Here is a 20,193-nt window from a genome sequence, read left to right on the forward strand (position 1 = left end):
TTGCAACTAGCCAATCACGCTCTTTTGCTCCTGCAAACTTAAAATGCAATTCAAGCTTGATGTACAATATATATCAAAATCTCTAATCAAGTATGATAATTCTAGACACGGAGTGTTTGATAAGAAGGAACATATTTTTCGAAAAATAGATCATTTTTTGCTTTGGAAAAAAATTTATAATAAAAACATTTTCCACCAAAAAGAGAAATAGACTTCCCTTGCAAATGAGTGAAAATCATCTTCCTTTCATAATTATTTCAAATCTCATCTTTATATCAACGCTATGAGCAGGAGTTGGAAAGTGGCCTAAATGCTTGAGTGATTTGAAGTGATAAAAGCTAATGTTAGAATGAAATGATGCCACATTTAAAAATTTAGGGTTTAAAAAATACATTTTGTATGTCTTTCTTTCCTTCCATTTCATTTGTTTCTTCGTACTTTTGTAGACCTATATTTATATTTAAAAAATCTACTTTATATATATAAATAATTTATTCAGAATACAATAAGTTGTCTTTTCTAAAATTTTAAACCCATAAATTTTAAGTTTCTAGCTCCGACTGTATACCCAAACTATAATACGAGAATTATAATACGAGATTACATAATGATAAGAATATTTAGTGGATGTATATTATATAAATATTTTAACTTATTGGATTGGAAATTGGATACAAGTATATTAAAAAAATTGTGATTTTTGTAATACATAAACTTTTATTTTTTATTTAACCCTATCAAAGCAGAACACTCGAGATGGTCCAACTATTTATTTTTAATTAGCCCTTTTGTATTAGCTAGTCATTCTTTGTTGTTGTTGTTGTGTAGTGGTAATAAAATTAGTTCATTTAGGGGTCGTTTGGTTTGAATACGGCTAATGTCGGGATAAGTTATACTGATATGAGTTATGTTGGGATAAGTTATGCTGGGATTAGTTATGCTGAAATTGTTTTTTATCCATTGTTTGGTATATTGTATTAAATATGACAATTGCATAACTTATAAAAAGAATGTATAAGTTATACCAGTGCTAATTATCCCACCCTTTATAAGGTATAAGTTATCCCGATGTTAATTTTAATCCTAGGATAACTTATACCTGGTTTTCTAACCAAGCAAAGTATTAAGATGGTATTAAACTTTTATACCAGCACTATACCTTCTTATACCTCATACCAAACGAGTCCTTAGTAGTTAGCCATTTTACATTATAAGACTTGGTATAATTAGAAAAGGCCCCAGTTGTTATGTGGTTGGTCGACTAATTTCTGTGTGGGAAACTCAACCTTTCCCTCCCCCCCTCCTTCCCATGCCCATGCCCGGCAAGTAAAGCGTGAACAATATAATATGGGAGTTTAACATTAGATATTCAATAAGTTGGGATGAATTTGACTCTGATACGATAAAATAGATCTTTATTCACACTAAGTCAACACAACATTAATACAATATATATATATATATATATATATATATATATATATATATATATATATATATATATATATATATATATATATATATATAGATATTGAGATTGATATATATTGAGATTGAATCATAACTTATGGAGACTATAATAGGATTCTAGAAAAGGTTATTCGTTACCGTGATTATCATTGCCAAAAATGAAAGTCACAAAGTTTTGTCATGTCATACACCCTTTCAGTAGCTCTTTGCACAAACATATTATTGCGGAAGCCAAATGTATATAGTATGAATGAGTCACAATTACTATATCAAAAAATATGGCAGCCACCACATAATAAATAAGACAATAAAACAACAATAAAAGGAATACCAGAATTTACAAGATTCGGCCAATTTTACCTACTTCCTCGGACACAACCAATATTCGTAAATTCCTCGGACCTCGGCCAATATTGGGCAATTGGGCAATTGGGTCCAGACTTTCGGGAGATCGGCCAATCTCCAAGGGACTGTATTTTGTAAGCACGTGATTTTTGCCCTATATGAGAATTACTCCCAAAAAATTCAAAAATAAAATGATTTTTCTTTGGTGTACAATTTTGTGATATTTTGAAGAATTATTTGTATTTGTCTGTGCGTGTTTATTCGCTAAATTAATAAAAAATACAAAAATATGTCGCATTTTGCATGTAGGATTTAATTCTACAATTGTTAGTAATTAAAATTGTTTTACAAAAATTAAAAATTACAAAAATAGGCATCGTTTGCATTTTTAGCATTTAATGTCCAAATATACAATTTTATGCTTAATTAATACTTAATTGTGCGTTAATTGTTATTGGGAGTTAATTTGCGCCTTTATAACTTAATTTAGTTCTTAATAATAGTTTAAGTATTTTTATAATTTAGTTTTAGAAAAATAAAAGAAGAAAAGAGAGCGAAAATATAAAGAAAGTCGGAATTGGGCCTCTTCTTCAATTTCAAGCTATAGGCCCAAAAAATGGCCCAATCTTCCCTACGACCCAGTCCATTTCGAACTGGGTCGACCCAGTCCATTAACCCAACACCCCTTCTTCATTTTTGTCCAACACAAAACAAAACCAAAAAAAAAAAAAAAAAAAAAAAGTGAATTATCACTATTAATAGTTTTATTTTTTGTTTTTTTATATATATAAAAAAATCCGAAAATATTTTATTTTATTTATTATTTTTATTTTAAAAAATATATATATATTTATTTTAGTTTGTATATATATATATATATATAGTAATTTCGGAAATGATTTTAAAAAAATAAAAAATAAAAAAATAAAAAAAAGTAAAAGAATGTAGAAAATTTAAAAAAAAAGTAAAAAGTTTTAAAAAATTTAAAAGTAAAAGAAGGTTGGAATTAAAAAATAAATATAAAGATATCTGAAAATTTAAAAAAATTTAAAGTAATTGAAAGTAGCATTTTTAAAAGAAAAAGAAAAGATAGTGGTTTATTTTTTAAAGAAAAGTTAAATAAAGTGAGATTCTCTTTTAAAAAAATAAAAAGTGGTATTTTAAATAAGATAAAGTAATTAAAGTTGGAATTTTAAAAATAAAAGTAAATAAATGTGGGATTTCTTTTTCTAAAAAAATAAAAGCAATTTGTAAGTGGGATTTCTTTTAATTAAAAAAATAATAAAATAATAAAAAACAAATCTGAAAATTTCGAAAATTTTGCTATAAATAGAAGAGAAAATTTAGGAAGAAGGGTGGAAAAAAAGAGAGGAAAAACTAGATAGAGAGAAGAAAAAAAGAGGGGGCGGAGTGAGAAGTATACACCCGATATACATTCTGTATACACTGAATATACAGGGGCAGAATTCATTTTGGAGAGTTTTGAAGTTGAAAAAAAATAGTTACTGCTTCATTGCCTCGCTTAAGATCTGAAATAGTCAGAACCTTCCTGCCTTTTACTTCTTCACTATACTTGGAGTCGTTTATAGTCTCCTGGGTTTTCTGTTATTCCTACTGTACTGGTTTGCGATGTTGCTGAATCTGCTGTTGCTGTGTTATTACTGCTGCTGACTTCTCCTTCTTTTGTTCTTGTACTGCTATTTCCAGGTACACATTTGTACAATCTCGGCTTGAAGCAAAAAATGAAATATTAATCAGGCTTTGTTCCTGTTGAATTCCTCCTGTTTAGATTTGTGGTTGAATATAATTTTTCTTTCTTCGTATAAAGATGTAGTTGAATGATTAATGAATAATGAGGTTGCATATGTATACTTTCTTCATCTAATAATGTTAGTTTAAATTACGGAGAATAATTAATCTGTTTTGATATTATGGTCAATCTCATGTTCTAGTATTATTGAATAACAGAATATAAAATGAAAGCAGTTTTTCTTTGTACAAACTCGATCGCAATTTTCCATTCGCATTAGCCGTAAACTAATAACTAATAAGTTACGTTTTTCAGCATGTAAATAATTAAGAGATTTTCTTTTAGTTTAGAGACGAACTTAATAGAAAATATAGTCATTGTAGGTTTATCCTGTAAAAATAAAAATGAGACGAGCCTCGCCAAATAAAACGTATAGATTGCGGGGCCCTCACAAAATGTATGGTTTAATTAGAATTCGGAAGGACCGTTTAGCGAATTTCACGGTCTTTCCCAAAATAATAACGCGATAGTCTCTTTAGGCGCGTGTTTAATATTTTACTTTCTTAAGCCTGGGTGTGCATTTCATGCGACCCGAATCCAAATCCCAAAACATCAAATAAAACGTGTTCCGGATTGTGGGTGCATTTCATGTAACGCAGTCCAAAGACGTGTTTTAAGCGATGTTCATATTTCTTTTAAAAACAATAATAATAAAGCGGTTGAAAGATAAAATTTGCACATAAGTTCATATTTGTATAAAATCAGACAATCAAGCCGAATATAACAGTTGAGCGACCGTGCTAGAACCACGGAACTCGGGAATGCCTAACACCTTCTCCCGAGTTAACAGAATTCCTTATCCGGATTTCTGGTACGCAGACTGTAATATGGAGTCATTCTTTTCCTCGATTCGGGATTAAAATTGGTGACTTGGGACACCCTAAATCTCCCAAGTGGCGACTCTGAATAAATAAACCAATCCCGTCTCGATTGTCCTTTAATTGGAAAAACTCTCTTGCTCCCTCGCGGGTGCGGAAAAATGAGGTGTGACAGCTCTGGCGACTCCACTGGGGACTTGGCCCAGAACCACTGGTTCAGGGTTAGAAATTCGAGCTTAAAATAACTGTTATAGTTGGCTTTATTTATTATCTGATTTTTACATGTTTATGCTTAATATGCTAAATGATGCTTTTACCGCTTTAATATTATCTGAATTGTGTATAAAACTGCTACGAAACTCTTCTTCTTTCTGAGTCTTCTAAATTTATGGTGTACACGTGCGCGTGACCCACCTTTCTGTTAGAAGTCATACCAAATAAGACGAAGTTGGGACAAGTAACTAGGCCGGGCAGACTTTCGTGCTCCCGGTACGTTGCCCCCATTTCGGCTCAAGCTGTCCACTTGGGTAAGCCAGGGCTAGAACAATATGCCTCAGGTTTTTTTTCACTTAGAATAACTCAGCTTCATGCCGGATCCCTAGTAGGAACGTTTGTTTGCATCACGTGCATTTGACTTTGGAGGCTCAACACAGAGGTTGGGTCTGTCTAGGACAGGTGTACCAAAAAATGAAAATGACCATCCTGATGCATCTTACTTGCTGCTATTTGCGCATTTATTTGATTCGGACTTTTGTATTGACTGACTTTTGAATATCAGGAATAATATTTTGAAATTGAAAAAATAGCGGTTAGGGAATTGATTGTTTATTTTTGGAAAAAAAAAACAATGCCCAAATAACTGTCAAAACTCTGCCGAAATTTTGAGAAAATGAAAAAAAAATATTTTATTAGTTTGTTTTATTAAAAGCAAAGGAAAAATAGAAAGAAAAAAAAAGAGTCGTTGTTCTGTCTTGTTTTTAAAAAACAAATTAGAAAAAAAATAGTTTGTCTTGCCATAAAAAAAATGAAAATGAAAAAAAGTCTTGTTTTAAAATGAGTTTTTATTTATTTATTTGTTTAGATACCAAAATAAAAATAACTAATAAAATAAAAAGAGTCGCGTCGAAAGTGGTTTTATTATTTGTTGCAAATATGTATATATATAAAAATCCAAAAAAGTTGTTCTTTATTTCCAAAAAATGTATATATATCTTTATTTGTTGCAAAAATATTTGTCGTGCCAAAAGTCTAGAAAAGTTTTTTTTAGACTCTCAATTTTCAAAACAAAAAAAAAATCCAAATTTTTTTTTCCGTTATTGACTTCTTTAGAAAGTCTTTTTAATTATTAAAATATATATATATATATATATATATATATATAATAAAATAAAATAAATTCGAAAATATTTTCCTTCTTCTTTAAAAATTGAAAAGAAAATTCAAAATTCAAAAAATATTTTTTTTAGAAAGCGTTTCTTTTATTAAAGGTAAAATTCCAAAAAAAAAATATTTTCTTTCTTCTTAGAATAAGAAAAAAAATATCTTCCTTTTACTTTTGAAATTCTCAAAGTTCAAATCAAAAGAAAAGGAATTCTTAGAAATCTTTCTTTCAAAAAGAAAATCAATCAAAAATCCAAAAAAAATATAAAAATACTTCCTTTCTTCTTTTAAAGCAGTTCTTTTACAAAAAAAAAATCATAATTTAAAATCAGTTTATTTACTTTATTCATGACCGGCCCGAACTACGCGGGTTTGATTCTCACCGGATGTGAGATACGTAGGCAACCCTCATCGGGTCCAACCCCCATTTTTGCTAAAATAGCCAAAAACCAATAAATAAATAAAAAACATGTCAAAATTTTAATTTTTTTTCATAAATAAGTCGGACAGTGTCCAGCCTCCACTTTTTGCTAAAACAAAATAGCCAAAAAAAAAATATGTCAAATTTTAAGAGTCATAAAGAAGTCGGGTGACGTTGTTTTATCGAGACATAGCCGAATGTTCCCGAATGGGACGCCAGAAGGCCGACTTTGCATAAACAACCACCTTTTGGGTCATGTTTAGGATTTTGGTCTAGTTGACCCACACAGCCTTAAAAATCTTCGTCCCCGAGGCGCTGAAGGGCCGTGTTTGCAACACCAGGTTTTTATTGTAATTTAAAAAAAAAATAGTCGGCGGTCAGGTGAATACCGTTTGAATTTTGTCATAATAAGCCGAGCCAGCTTCGGCCGCGTCTTAAATCGTTCTTACCGAAATAGCCTCAGAGTATCTTTCAGTTGTCGAAAGGCTATTTTCGTAAATGAACGGACAAGTGTGTAAAGTGTCATAAAATAATCCTCTCCGGCCTCAAAATTTGGACGGGGCCACATTTGCAAAAATAACCGTTTGGTTGCATTTGTCAAACGGAGAAAGGAAGCTGGCCGTTTGTTTTGGAGTTTGTAAAACTTTTGATTATAATATGTGGGTCGTTTGATTTTCTAGTTTGTAGGTCATTTTTAAACCTTTGAAACCCAATATGAAAATTGAAAAAAAAATGATTAGTATTGCTTATCTTTTATTGGTCCGAACTACGCAAGGTCTGATTCATGCAGGGGCATGATACGTAGGCAATCTCTATAAGATTCGACCACCACAATAAAATATATATAAGAAAATAGAATAAAATAAAAGTGAATAAAATTTTCAAGAAAGCTGGGACGACACAAGCAGTCGAGCAAATGCATAATAGAAAGGGGATATTTGTCTAGGAGCATTGCATCTCAACGTGTAATTATATATGTGTTAAATTCTCAAAACTAACAAGTTTGTTCATTTTCAGAATTCAAGCAGTTAGTTTCTCTAAAGAGTATACTGGCATATTATCATTATCACACGAGATCAAAAGGACGAATACCCGAAAGTATGTCTATCCCAGATGTTGACACATGTATTGAGCTAGAGGAGATGGATGTCGGGAAAATGAAAGAAGAGATGTTTAAACTCAAACAGCAAATGGCTGAAATGTACCAGGCTTGGTCTACAGGGCAGTTACCCCTATCTTACCCAACTAACCCTGCTCCATCAATGACCCAAACTCAGGATAATATTACCACTGAATTATCCCCAAATTTCCCCATTTACCAACACTACCGAGGAACCACCTCTCAAATACCGCAGTCTCCACCTCCAAAACCAGTTTCATACTTTCCTCCACCTGTGACTCCTGTTTTCGTAGCACCTCCCCCGGCTACATTCCACAAATCTCCTAGTGAGCCTACATTCCAGGCCCAGGACAACCAATATTACCCCCGGAGCCCACCCTCAAAGCCTCCGAAATCCATTCAACTGCTCCTCGTTTTGATATCCCAACCGAAATTGACAAGCCAGCCAAAAATGCTGAACAAGAAGAAATGTTCAGGAAGGTCAAAAGTCTAGAACAATCATTCCGAGACATGCAGGGATTAGGTGGGCAAGTCAGTGTAGCTTACAAGGATTTGTGCTTGTTCCCAAATGTACAATTACCAGTTGGTTTCAAGATGCCTAAATTTGACCTATACGATGGGCACGGCGACCCAGTAGCCCACTTAAGGGGTTTCTGTAGCAAGATGCGAGGAGCTGGGGGAAAGGATGAATTATTGATGGCTTACTTCAGTCAAAGTCTAAGCGGATCAGCTTTGGAGTGGTATACACGCCAGGACCATGGGAGATGGTACACCTGGGATGACCTGACACAGGCATTCACATACCATTTCCAATACAATCTGGAAATCATCCCAGATAGATTATCTTTGACAAAATTTGAGAAGAAACATAATGAAAGTTTCAGAGAGTATGGTTTTCGGTGGAGAGAACAGGCAGCAAGAGTGGATCCTCCTATGAAGGAGAGTGAAATGGTAGACTACTTCCTCCAAGCCTTGGAACCAACTTACTATGCCCATTTGGTTTCAGCGGTAGGGAAATCATTCAACGAGGTAGTGAAGATGGGAGGTATGGTGGAAGAAGGCCTCAAGACAAATAAAATTATGAGCTATTCAGCAATTAAGGCAGCTACTCAAGCTATTCAAGGCAGGGTAGGAGAAATCGGAAGAAAGAAGAGAGAGGAAGCAGCGGTAGTTGGTTCAGGAATTTGGTCGGAACCCAGAGGTTCACCGCCTTACTATAATCAACAACGACCTCGCCAATCGACTTACCACCACAATTCATCCCAACACTACTATCACCTTACAGAGCCCCATTCTTCCATTAACCAAGCCCAAACATATACTCAGCCTCCGGTTCGCTCGCAATGGCGCGCACCGGCTCCCCAGAACACACATACACCACTGCAAAACACCTATTCACCACCAAGAGCCTACAATAACCCTCCAGGGGTAGGTTTCCGGGGAAATCAGGCTTTCAGAAATGAAAAAATACAAAGAACATTCACTGAGTTAGGGGAAACCTATACTGCCGTGTTCCACAAATTAAGGCAGTTAGGCTTGTTGAGTCCTGTTGAGCCCAGATTGCCAAATCCCTTTCCCAAAAATATGGACCACTCGGTAAGCTGTGAGTATTGTTCGGGGGCTCTCGGTCATGATACCGAGAAATGTTGGAAGTTGAAACATGCAGTACAAAATCTTATTGACACCAACAAGATTGAGGTTCAGACACCAGAGGCACCCAACATCAATCAGAACCCGTTGCCGGCACAACTTGAAACCCACATGATTGAGCTAATGCACGAAGGAGGGAAGCTAAAGAAACCCTCACAAACAGTGATGATGATCCGTGTCGGTTCAAAATAAATGTTAACCAGTGGGAAAACGGTGGTATAGTTGGAAAAGGTGGATAACAAGCCAGTTATGGTGTTGGGAAAAGGGTCCAATGAGGCAGATGTACAGTTTGTGGGGTTGAAAGCAAAAATCAACAATTGAATGGCTACTCCTCTTCCTATACGAAGGGAGTCTTGGTAGTGGGCTCTGATTTTCTTTTTTGTTGTCTGGATTATTCCAGGCTACTCCAAATCTTTCTTGTGCTCGCCAAAGTGTGAAACCTTGCTATCCCGTATTTTAATAAAGTGAAAGTTTTTTTTCCCTCATTCCTTATTTTGTTTTAATTTTTCTTTTTATTTTTGTCTTCTGAACAGTTCTCTTTCTACTGATTCTAATGACATGGCATGCACGACGGATCTTCAACCTAGTCTAAAAAAAGAAATCAATCAATCTGATTTCGAACTTATAGTACAAGATTGTGATGATAAGTCGGAATACGATGAGGACTAAGCCTTCAGAAAAATTAACAGAGAGTTGAGCCAAGTTGAAAAAAAAAAGAAAGAGCCCAACTCAAATGACACGGAAGCCGTCAATCTAGGGGATGCGGATGACATCAGGGAAGCTAAGATAAGCATCCACATGGAACCAAACATCAGGGAAGAACTAATCAAAGCACTTACTGAATTCAAAACATTTTGCATGGTCATACGACGACATGCCGGGCTTAAGCACCAATCTAGTGGTTCAAAAATTGCCCACTGACCCGGCATTACCCCCCGTCCAGCAAAATTCAGGAAGATCAAAACCAACGTGAGTGAGAAGATTAAGGAAGAAGTGACCAAACAGCTGAATACTAAGGTTATTCGGGCCACTCGATATCCTGATTGGTGGGCTAATGTGGTGCCAAAAAAAAAAAGGAAAATCCGAGGTATGTGTTGATCATCGCAATCTAAACAGAGCAAGCCTGACGCTTTATGATCCACAGATATCGAAGGGAAATGCGTCGACATGGCTATCAATTCTGACGCAGTTAAGAGATATTATGATTTCTGGTAATTGTAATTGTTGTTTGTTTGTACTTAGCATTTATCAGAGAATGAAATGACGGAGGCAATTCTTTCTTCTATCCAAACACTTTGACCTTTGCTTCCCCTTTTGAGCCTTATTTACTCTTTCATACCCCTCTTTTGGAATCTGTAATGAAAACGAAAAAAGTAATGATAATAAGAACAAAAGAAAAGTCAAGAAAAAAAACAAAGGAATGGGAACTACGTTTGACCTGATTCCTCAAAGAATGATACGTAGGCGCCTCACGGCTCGGTCATAGTGTAACATAGTGTGCATAAGGTAACATATTGTGACAAAATAAAAATCCCCAAGCAAGAAAAACTGGGGCAGAAGTTGGCGCTTGTAATTTTGGCAAGAAAGTTTGATTCCAAGAGTTGTACTATTTTACCCCTAAAAATTATTTTTGAACTTTTGATACCCCTTTCTCCTTTCAGCCATACACAAAAATCCCTATTGATGTCCAAAAAAGACCTCCCGATCAGTATCTGAGAAGTGCTAAGTCAATGCAAATGGAAGTCGGGAATAACACTCTGATCCCCAGCAAAGAATAAGATCATAAGCTGGAACTGAATTGATAGCCGAAAGAATCCCCAACAGAGAGAGTCATATCGGCAACACTCCAATTCCCAGATGAAAAATAAAATAAAATGAGAGAGTCTTATCGGTGAAAACCTTCACAGGCACCATAAGGCGACAGGAGTTGAGAGAAATGAGAGAGTCTTATTAGTGAAAACCCCTCGAAGGGCACTATGAGGCGACAAAACAAGATTGGCGGGAAGGATCCGCAAAGAGTTGAGTGCCTGTTTATCCCCAGCAACATGAGGCCGTCTGGAAGGTTGATTGATACAAATAGACTGGGTTGATTAATCCGGAATGCGCGACATGATCGTTGGAATCGGTTATATCATTCAGATAAGTTCTTTTCTTTCCTTTTCCCTAGCATTTGTTCAGAAAGACTTCTTCTTTTTTCTATTTTTTGAAATCATCACTTTTTCATTTCTTGATTTAAAAGACTTACCTTCCCAGCAGTTTGTTTTTGAAAAGGATTTTCAGAGATTACTACCAGTTGCCAAAATGATGCAAAGCAAAATGCGAATATGACACGCCAAAGATAAGGCGATAAAGAGAAAAGAAGTTGGTCGCAAGACCAAATGATGAAAGGGGCCTAGATCCCAATAGGATTAAATTTCCAGGGGAAGTTGGAGAAAAACAGGAAAACAACAGTTGAGAAAATTGTGGACCTAATTCCAAGAGGGCCCCCGACAGATCATCGAGATGTAGGAGCATCCCCAACAGATTTTCGACCAAGTTCCAAGAGGGTCGGACAACATAGAGTGGGGAAGGGAGAAAGGGAAAAAACCATCCCAGTAGGAGTATCATAACCAACCACCGGGTTTTTAAACTAACAAATTTTGTTTGGTTTGAAACAGGTAAATGGAATGGCAGTGAAGACCATAAGGGAAAATGCAAACTGGGGCAGAAAATTTTCTTTTCAGTTAGAAAATTTTCTGGAAATCAGGTACCCATTTGGGGAAGAATAAAGATAGCACCAAGGAAGTGGTCTTTGAACCAGGGTTTCCCCCAACATAATAAGCTTCCAATGGAGGAAGTTGATCTCCAGCAGACAAAACAAAGAGATGACATTTGTGCTCAGAAAAGCAAAGAGCCATTATCCTCCCCAGCAGCTTCCAGAAGAATGAAGCATCGATTTGAAGGGATAAAATTCCCCAGCAGCGTTATCCTCAACAACGTTATCCCAAGAAGATAACACTTTTATCCCCAGCAGTGTTAAGAAAGAAAAAAAAAAATAAAAAAGAAAAAAAATTGAATTTGAAGGAAGTAAAGAAAGGAGACTCCCCCAGTGGTATTATCCCCAGCAATCAGGCATCCACCTGGAGAACAAGGATGAGTAGTTGAAGTATTAGTAATCAGGCATCCACCTGGAGAACAAGGAAGAGCAATGAAATATCAGAAATCAGGCGTCCACCTGGAGAACAAGGAAGAGCAATGAAAGAAACAGCAATCAGGCATCCACCTGGAGAACAAGGATGAGTAGTTGAAGTATTAGTAATCAGGCATCCACCTGGAGAACAAGGAAGAGCAATGAAATATCAGAAATCAGGCGTCCACCTGGAGAACAAGGAAGAGCAATGAAAGAAACAACAATCAGGCGTCCACCTGGAGAACAAGGATGAAGAAAAGAAATAGCAATCATCTGGAGAACAAGGATGAAGAATTGAATTAGCAGTCAGGCGTCCACGTGGAGAACAAGGAAGAACAGTTGAAATATCAGAAGTCAGGCGTCCACCTGGAGAACAAGGAAAAGCATCAAAACTGGGGCAGAAGATTTTCTGCCATGGTCGAAAATTTTCTCAGAAGAACAAGGAAATCAATTCAAGTTTTAAGAGATAGCAAGACAACAAGATTTGGAGAAAAACAGTCGGAGGTAAGACAATTCCAAGATGTTGAAAATGGGATCATCCACCCTCGAATAGGATATTTGGGTTCATCCACCTTCGAATAGGATATTTTGGGATCATCCGCCCTCGAATAGGATATTCTGGGTTCATCCGCCCTCGAATAGGATATTCTGGGTTCATCCACCCTCGAATAGGATATTCTGGGTTCATCCGCCCTCGAATAGGATATTGTGGGTTCATCCGCCCTCGAATAGGATATATTGGGTTCATCCGCCCTCGAATAGGATTTTTGGGTTCATCCGCCCTCGAATAGGATATTTTGGGTTCATCCGCCCTCGAATAGGATATTTTGGGTTCATCCGCCCTCGAATAGGATATTTTGGGTTCATCCGCCCTCGAATAGGATATTTGGGTTCATCCGCCCTCGAATAGGATATTTTGGGTTCATCCGCCCTCGAATAGGATATATGGGTTCATCCGCCCTCGAATAGGATATTTTGGGTTCATCCGCCCTCGAATAGGATATTTTGGGTTCATCCGCCCTCGAATAGGATATTTCGGGTTCATCCGCCCTCGAATAGGATATTTCGGGTTCATCCGCCCTCGAATAGGATATTTCGGGTTCATCCGCCCTCGAATAGGATATTTTGGGTTCATCCGCCCTCGAATAGGATATTTTGGGTTCATCCGCCCTCGAATAGGATATTTAGGGTTCATCCGCCCTCGAATAGGATATTTTGGGTTCATCCGCCCTCGAATAGGATATTTTGGGTTCATCCGCCCTCGAATAGGATATTTTGGGTTCATCCGCCCTCGAATAGGATATTTGGGTTCATCCGCCCTCGAATAGGATATTTTGGGTTCATCCGCCCTCGAATAGGATATTTTGGGTTCATCCGCCCTCGAATAGGATATTTTGGGTTCATCCGCCCTCGAACAGGATATTTTGGGTTCATCCGCCCTCGAACAGGATATTTTGGGTTCATCCGCCCTCGAACAGGATATTTGGGTTCATCCGCCCTCGAATAGGATATTTTGGGTTCATCCGCCCTCGAATAGGATATTTGGGTTCATCCGCCCTCAAATAGGATATTTGGGTTCATCCGCCCTCGAATAGGATATTTTGGGTTCATCCGCCCTCGAATAGGATATTTCGGGTTCATCCGCCCTCGAATAGGATTTTATTTTTTAAAGTTGTTGAAATCAGGAGCCCCCCTGAAGAACAGAATGGCGATGTATTGGTTGAAGAGAGGAATGACATTCATTTTTAAAGTTGTTGTTGAAGTTGGGAGCCCGCCCATAGAACAGAGGCATACATTTCAGTCTTTAATTTTCAAGCATTGAACTTGGGAGCCCGCCCAGATAACAGAGGCATACATTTCAAGTCTTTAATTTTCAAGTATTAAAATTGGGAGCCCGCCCAGATAACAGAGGCATACATTTCAAAATCAAGTCAGAGGACAATAAAACAGAGGGTTACAATAGGAATCCCCAGCAGGAAACAATAAAATTCCCCGGCACCGGGAAACAGAAGGTTGCAACAAGAGGTCACAGTACAAACTCAAGTACATGTGTCAAAAGAAGTAAAGCACCGAAAGAAATGCAAGCAGACAAGGAAGCAAGGCAACAAAAATAAATTGTACTCTAGCCTAGCTTCTTATTTTTTTAAGCACGGTGTAACAAGGAGATCAGTAAGCAGTAGTAATAGCATGCAACAACAGTAACATTGCAGTCCAACGGTAGTCTCAGCTACCAAAATTTCTCGAACTACATTGACCTGATTCCTGTTTAGCCCAGGATATGTAGGAAACCTTTGAAGCAAAGGTTCGGTCAAATCTTTTTCAAAAAAATGCTTCAACGGAGTACTCGGATGGGCAAAAATCGCTCGCTTTATCTTTGCACGAAAACCCTTCGTGTCTCCGGGCAAAGAGGGGCAGCTGTAAGCACGTGATTTTTGCCCTATATGAGAATTACTCCCAAAAAATTCAAAAATAAAATGATTTTTCTTTGGTGTACAATTTTGTGATATTTTGAAGAATTATTTGTATTTGTCTGTGCGTGTTTATTCGCTAAATTAATAAAAAATACAAAAATATGTCGCATTTTGCATGTAGGATTTAATTCTACAATTGTTAGTAATTAAAATTGTTTTACAAAAATTAAAAATTACAAAAATAGGCATCGTTTGCATTTTTAGCATTTAATGTCCAAATATACAATTTTATGCTTAATTAATACTTAATTGTGCGTTAATTGTTATTGAGAGTTAATTTGCGCCTTTATAACTTAATTTAGTTCTTAATAATAGTTTAAGATTTTTATAATTTAGTTTTAGAAAAATAAAAGAAGAAAAGAGAGCGAAAATATAAAGAAAGTCGGAATTGGGCCTCTTCTTCAATTTCAAGCTATAGGCCCAAAAAATGGCCCAATCTTCCCTACGACCCAGTCCATTTCGAACTGGGTCGACCCAGTCCATTAACCCAACACCCCTTCTTCATTTTTGTCCAACACAAAACAAAACCAAAAAAAAAATAAAAAAATAAAAAGTGAATTATCACTATAAATAGTTTTATTTTTTGTTTTTTTATATATATAAAAAAAATCCGAAAATATTTTATTTTATTTATTATTTTTATTTTTTTTAAAAAATATATATATATATATATAGTAATTTCGGAAATGATTTTAAAAAAATAAAAAATAAAAAAATAAAAAAAAGTAAAAGAATGTAGAAAATTTAAAAAAAAAGTAAAAAGTTTTAAAAAATTTAAAAGTAAAAGAAGGTTGGAATTAAAAAATAAATATAAAGATATCTGAAAATTTAAAAAAATTTAAAGTAATTGAAAGTAGCATTTTTAAAAGAAAAAGAAAAGATAGTGGTTTATTTTTTAAAGAAAAGTTAAATAAAGTGAGATTCTCTTTTAAAAAAATAAAAAGTGGTATTTTAAATAAGATAAAGTAATTAAAGTTGGAATTTTAAAAATAAAAGTAAATAAAGGTGGGATTTCTTTTTCTAAAAAAATAAAAGCAATTTGTAAGTGGGATTTCTTTTAATTAAAAAAATAATAAAATAATAAAAAACAAATCTGAAAATTTCGAAAATTTTGCTATAAATAGAAGAGAAAATTTAGGAAGAAGGGTGGAAAAAAAGAGAGGAAAAACTAGATAGAGAGAAGAAAAAAAGAGGGGGCGGAGTGAGAAGTATACATCCGATATACATTCTGTATACACTGAATATACAGGGGCAAAATTCATTTTGGAGAGTTTTGAAGTTGAAAAAAAATAGTTACTGCTTCATTGTCTCGCTTAAGATCTGAAATAGTCAGAACCTTCCTGCCTTTTACTTCTTCACTATACTTGGAGTCGTTTATAGTCTCCTGGGTTTTCTGTTATTCCTACTGTACTGGTTTGCGATGTTGCTGAATCTGCTGTTGCTGTGTTATTACTGCTGCTGACTTCTCCTTCTTTTGTTCTTGTACTGCTATTTCCAGGTACACATTTGTACAATCTCGGCTTGAAGCAAAAAATGAAATATTAATCAGGCTTTGTTCCTGTTGAATTCCTCCTGTTTAGATTTGTGGTTGAATATAATTTTTCTTTCTTCGTATAAAGATGTAGTTGAATGATTAATGAATAATGAGGTTGCATATGTATACTTTCTTCATCTAATAATGTTAGTTTAAATTACGGAGAATAATTAATCTGTTTTGATATTATGGTCAATCTCATGTTCTAGTATTATTGAATAACAGAATATAAAATGAAAGCAGTTTTTCTTTGTACAAACTCGATCGCAATTTTCCAATCGCATTAGCCGTAAACTAATAACTAATAAGTTACGTTTTTCAGCATGTAAATAATTAAGAGATTTTCTTTTAGTTTAGAGACGAACTTAATAGAAAATATAGTCATTGTAGGTTTATCCTGTAAAAATAAAAATGAGACGAGCCTCGCCAAATAAAACGTATAGATTGCGGGGCCCTCACAAAATGTATGGTTTAATTAGAATTCGGAAGGACCGTTTAGCGAATTTCACGGTCTTTCCCAAAATAATAACGCGATAGTCTCTTTAGGCGCGTGTTTAATATTTTACTTTCTTAAGCCTGGGTGTGCATTTCATGCGACCCGAATCCAAATCCCAAAACATCAAATAAAACGTGTTCCGGATTGTGGGTGCATTTCATGTAACGCAGTCCAAAGACGTGTTTTAAGCGATGTTCATATTTCTTTTAAAAACAATAATAATAAAGCGGTTGAAAGATAAAATTTGCACATAAGTTCATATTTGTATAAAATCAGACAATCAAGCCGAATATAACAGTTGAGCGACCGTGCTAGAACCACGGAACTCGGGAATGCCTAACACCTTCTCCCGAGTTAACAGAATTCCTTATCCGGATTTCTGGTACGCAGACTGTAATATGGAGTCATTCTTTTCCTCGATTCGGGATTAAAATTGGTGACTTGGGACACCCTAAATCTCCCAAGTGGCGACTCTGAAATAAATAAACCAATCCCGTCTCGATTGTCCTTTAATTGGAAAAACTCTCTTGCTCCCTCGCGGGTGCAGAAAAATGAGGTGTGACATATTTCATCATTCATGGCAATCCTCCACTTATCTTCTTCTGAACTTTGGACTGCGCCTTTGTAAGTGGTAGGAACATCATCAGCTACAATTGAGGTTGCACAAGCAACTGTCTCTATGAGACGAACATGTTTTGTCATTGTCCTTTATGGCCTGCTGTTTGCTATTGATTCAAGTTGTTGTTGAGGTTCTTGAGTTGGAACCTCCCTTCCAACTGGCTCTTCTTCCAGAGGACAATCTTCATTTGTTTCCTCCTTTGCTTCTTGTGTAGGAAAAATAAATTTTCCCTCAAACTCTACCTGCTTAGAAGCACCATCATCTTGTTTAGTATCTTCATTTGTTACCTTATTTATCATAGCAGATTCATCAAAAGTAACATCCCTGCTGAATATTACTTTCTTTGTCATAGGACACCATAAACGATATCTTTTGACTCCAGGAGTAATCCCCATAAAAATAGCCTTCTTTGCCCTTGGATCCAATTTTGACTCTGTCACATGATAATATGCAGTTGAGCCAAATACGTGCAAAGAGTCATAATCTACAACAAGCTTTCCATACCATTTTTCAAATGGTGTCTTGCCATTAATAGCAGCAGATGGTAAGCGATTAATGAGGTGGCATGCATATGTAATTGCCTCAGCCCAAAATTCTTTGTCCAAGCCAGCATTGGACAACATACACCTTACCTTCTCCAGCAAGGTCCGGTTCATACGTTCTGCCACTCCATTCTGTTGTGGTGTATGTCTGACAGTGAAGTGTCGGACGATGCCATCATTTTCACAGACCTTATTGAAATGATCATTTTTGTATTCACCTCCATTGTCTGTGCGAATACACTTGATCCTCCTGTCTGTTTGATTCTCCACCATCGTTTTCCATTTGAGAAAAATTCCCAACACTTCATCTTTCCTCTTCATTGTATACACCCACACTCTTCGGGAAAAATCATCAACAAAAGTTACAAAATAGTGCTTCCCACCCAATGAAGGTGTTTTGGAAGGACCCCAAACATCAGAGTGTACATAATCCAAAATGCCTTTAGTATTATGGATTGCTGTACCAAATTTAACCCTTATCTATTTCCCTTTGATACAATGCTTGCAAAACTCCAAGTTGTAAACCTCTATTCCCTTTAACAATCCTTGATCTGATAGAGTTTTCAAGGATTTTCCTCCAGCATGTCCCAAGCGCATGTGCCATAGCCTGGTTGCTTCTGCCTCTTTTTCGTCACTAGATGCCACTGTCGCTGTCCTAATAACTGTACTGCCACGATAGCGGTACATATTATTATTCTTCCGATTAGCCTTCATTACCACTAGTGCACCGGAGCATACTCTCATCACTCCATTTTCTACAATGATTTTGAACCCTTTTGATTCTAGGGCTCCCACAGAGATGAGATTCTTCTTCAAATCCGGTACATATCGAACATCTGTTAATGTTCTGATCATTCCATCATGGTTCCTTAATCATATTGAACCAATTCCATATGAGGTAAGAGGGCTGTTGTCCGCTGTGTGGATGACTCCATATTCTCCTTCTTGAAATTCCACGAACCAGTCCCTGTTGGGACACATATGATAGCAACAAGCCGAGTCCATCAACCATATGCCTGATGATGTTGATGACTTTGTTGTAACTAATGAGAAGTCTGAATCATCACAATCAGCTACATTTGAATCCATAATGGCCTTTCCATTGTTATGTTTGGCCTTATTCTTCAACTTCGGACAGTCTTTCTTCCAGTGCTCCTTTTCTCGACAAAAGGCACATTCATCTTTGCTGGGTCTAGACCTTGACTTGGATCTTCTCTTCCTTGTCCTCGTTTGATTTTGAGGACGACCCCTCACAACCAGTGCTTCTCCTTCTCCGCCCTTCTATTTTTCTCCCTTTCTTTGTTCATAGCTGTATAAAGCCGAACAAACTTTTTTGAGAGAAACTTCGTCATTTCCATGGAGTAGAGTAGTTTCAAGATGCTCGTACTCATCAGGAAGTGACCCCAACAACATCAAGGCCAAGTCACCATCATCAAAAGTTGCATCCCTATTTTGCAAATCTGTGACCAACTTATTGAAACTGGTGATATGTTCATTCATTGTAGTACCATGAACATAAGTGAAGCGAAGCAGTCTCTTCTTCATGTACAATTAATTTTGATTGTTTTTCTTTAAAAATTTATCCTCTAGTGCTTTCCATAATTTACTTGCAAAAGTTCCTTTGTATATGAATATTTCTACTCTCTAGCAAGGTAGGATCGAATGGTACCGCAAGCGACACAATTGATAATTTTTCAATCTTCTTCTCCAATAACATCTGGTCTTTTTTCTTCAATGGCAAGATCTAGCCCTTGTTGAAAAAGGACATCTAGAACCTCGCCTTGCCACATCCCAAAATGTCCTGATCCGTCAAAAATTTCTACCGCAAATTTCTCATTTGACACAATTCTTGTTATAAGCGAAGATGCCAATGATGACGTGTTGTTGACACTTGATGTAGATTCTTCTTGTTTATTGTCTCCCATCTTTAACACAAATATTATTTAATAGCTGACGACACAAATCAAGATTATTTCCTTTCTGGTGTGGAAGATCAGACTAAGCTGCAACCACAGAACATACTCAGACAGAACTTTGACTCAGTTACCAAGATAAATCTTTTCTGATGTGGAAGATCAGACTATGCTGTAACCACAAAGCATACTTAGACAGTACTCTTGGCTCTGATGCCAATTGTTGCGGAAGCCAAATGTATATAGTGTGAATGAGTCACAACTACTATACCAAAAAATATGACAACATAAATAAGACAATAAAACAATAATAAAAGGAACACCAGAATTTACGAAGTTCGGCCAATTTTGCCTACTTCCTCGAACACAACCAATATTTTATTCCACTCCAAAATACAAGTGAAATAATATTAAAGAGAGAATATACAAATGCCT

Source organism: Nicotiana tabacum, chromosome 21 (assembly GCF_000715075.1).
Source record: "Nicotiana tabacum cultivar K326 chromosome 21, ASM71507v2, whole genome shotgun sequence".
Lineage (NCBI taxonomy): Eukaryota > Viridiplantae > Streptophyta > Magnoliopsida > Solanales > Solanaceae > Nicotiana > Nicotiana tabacum.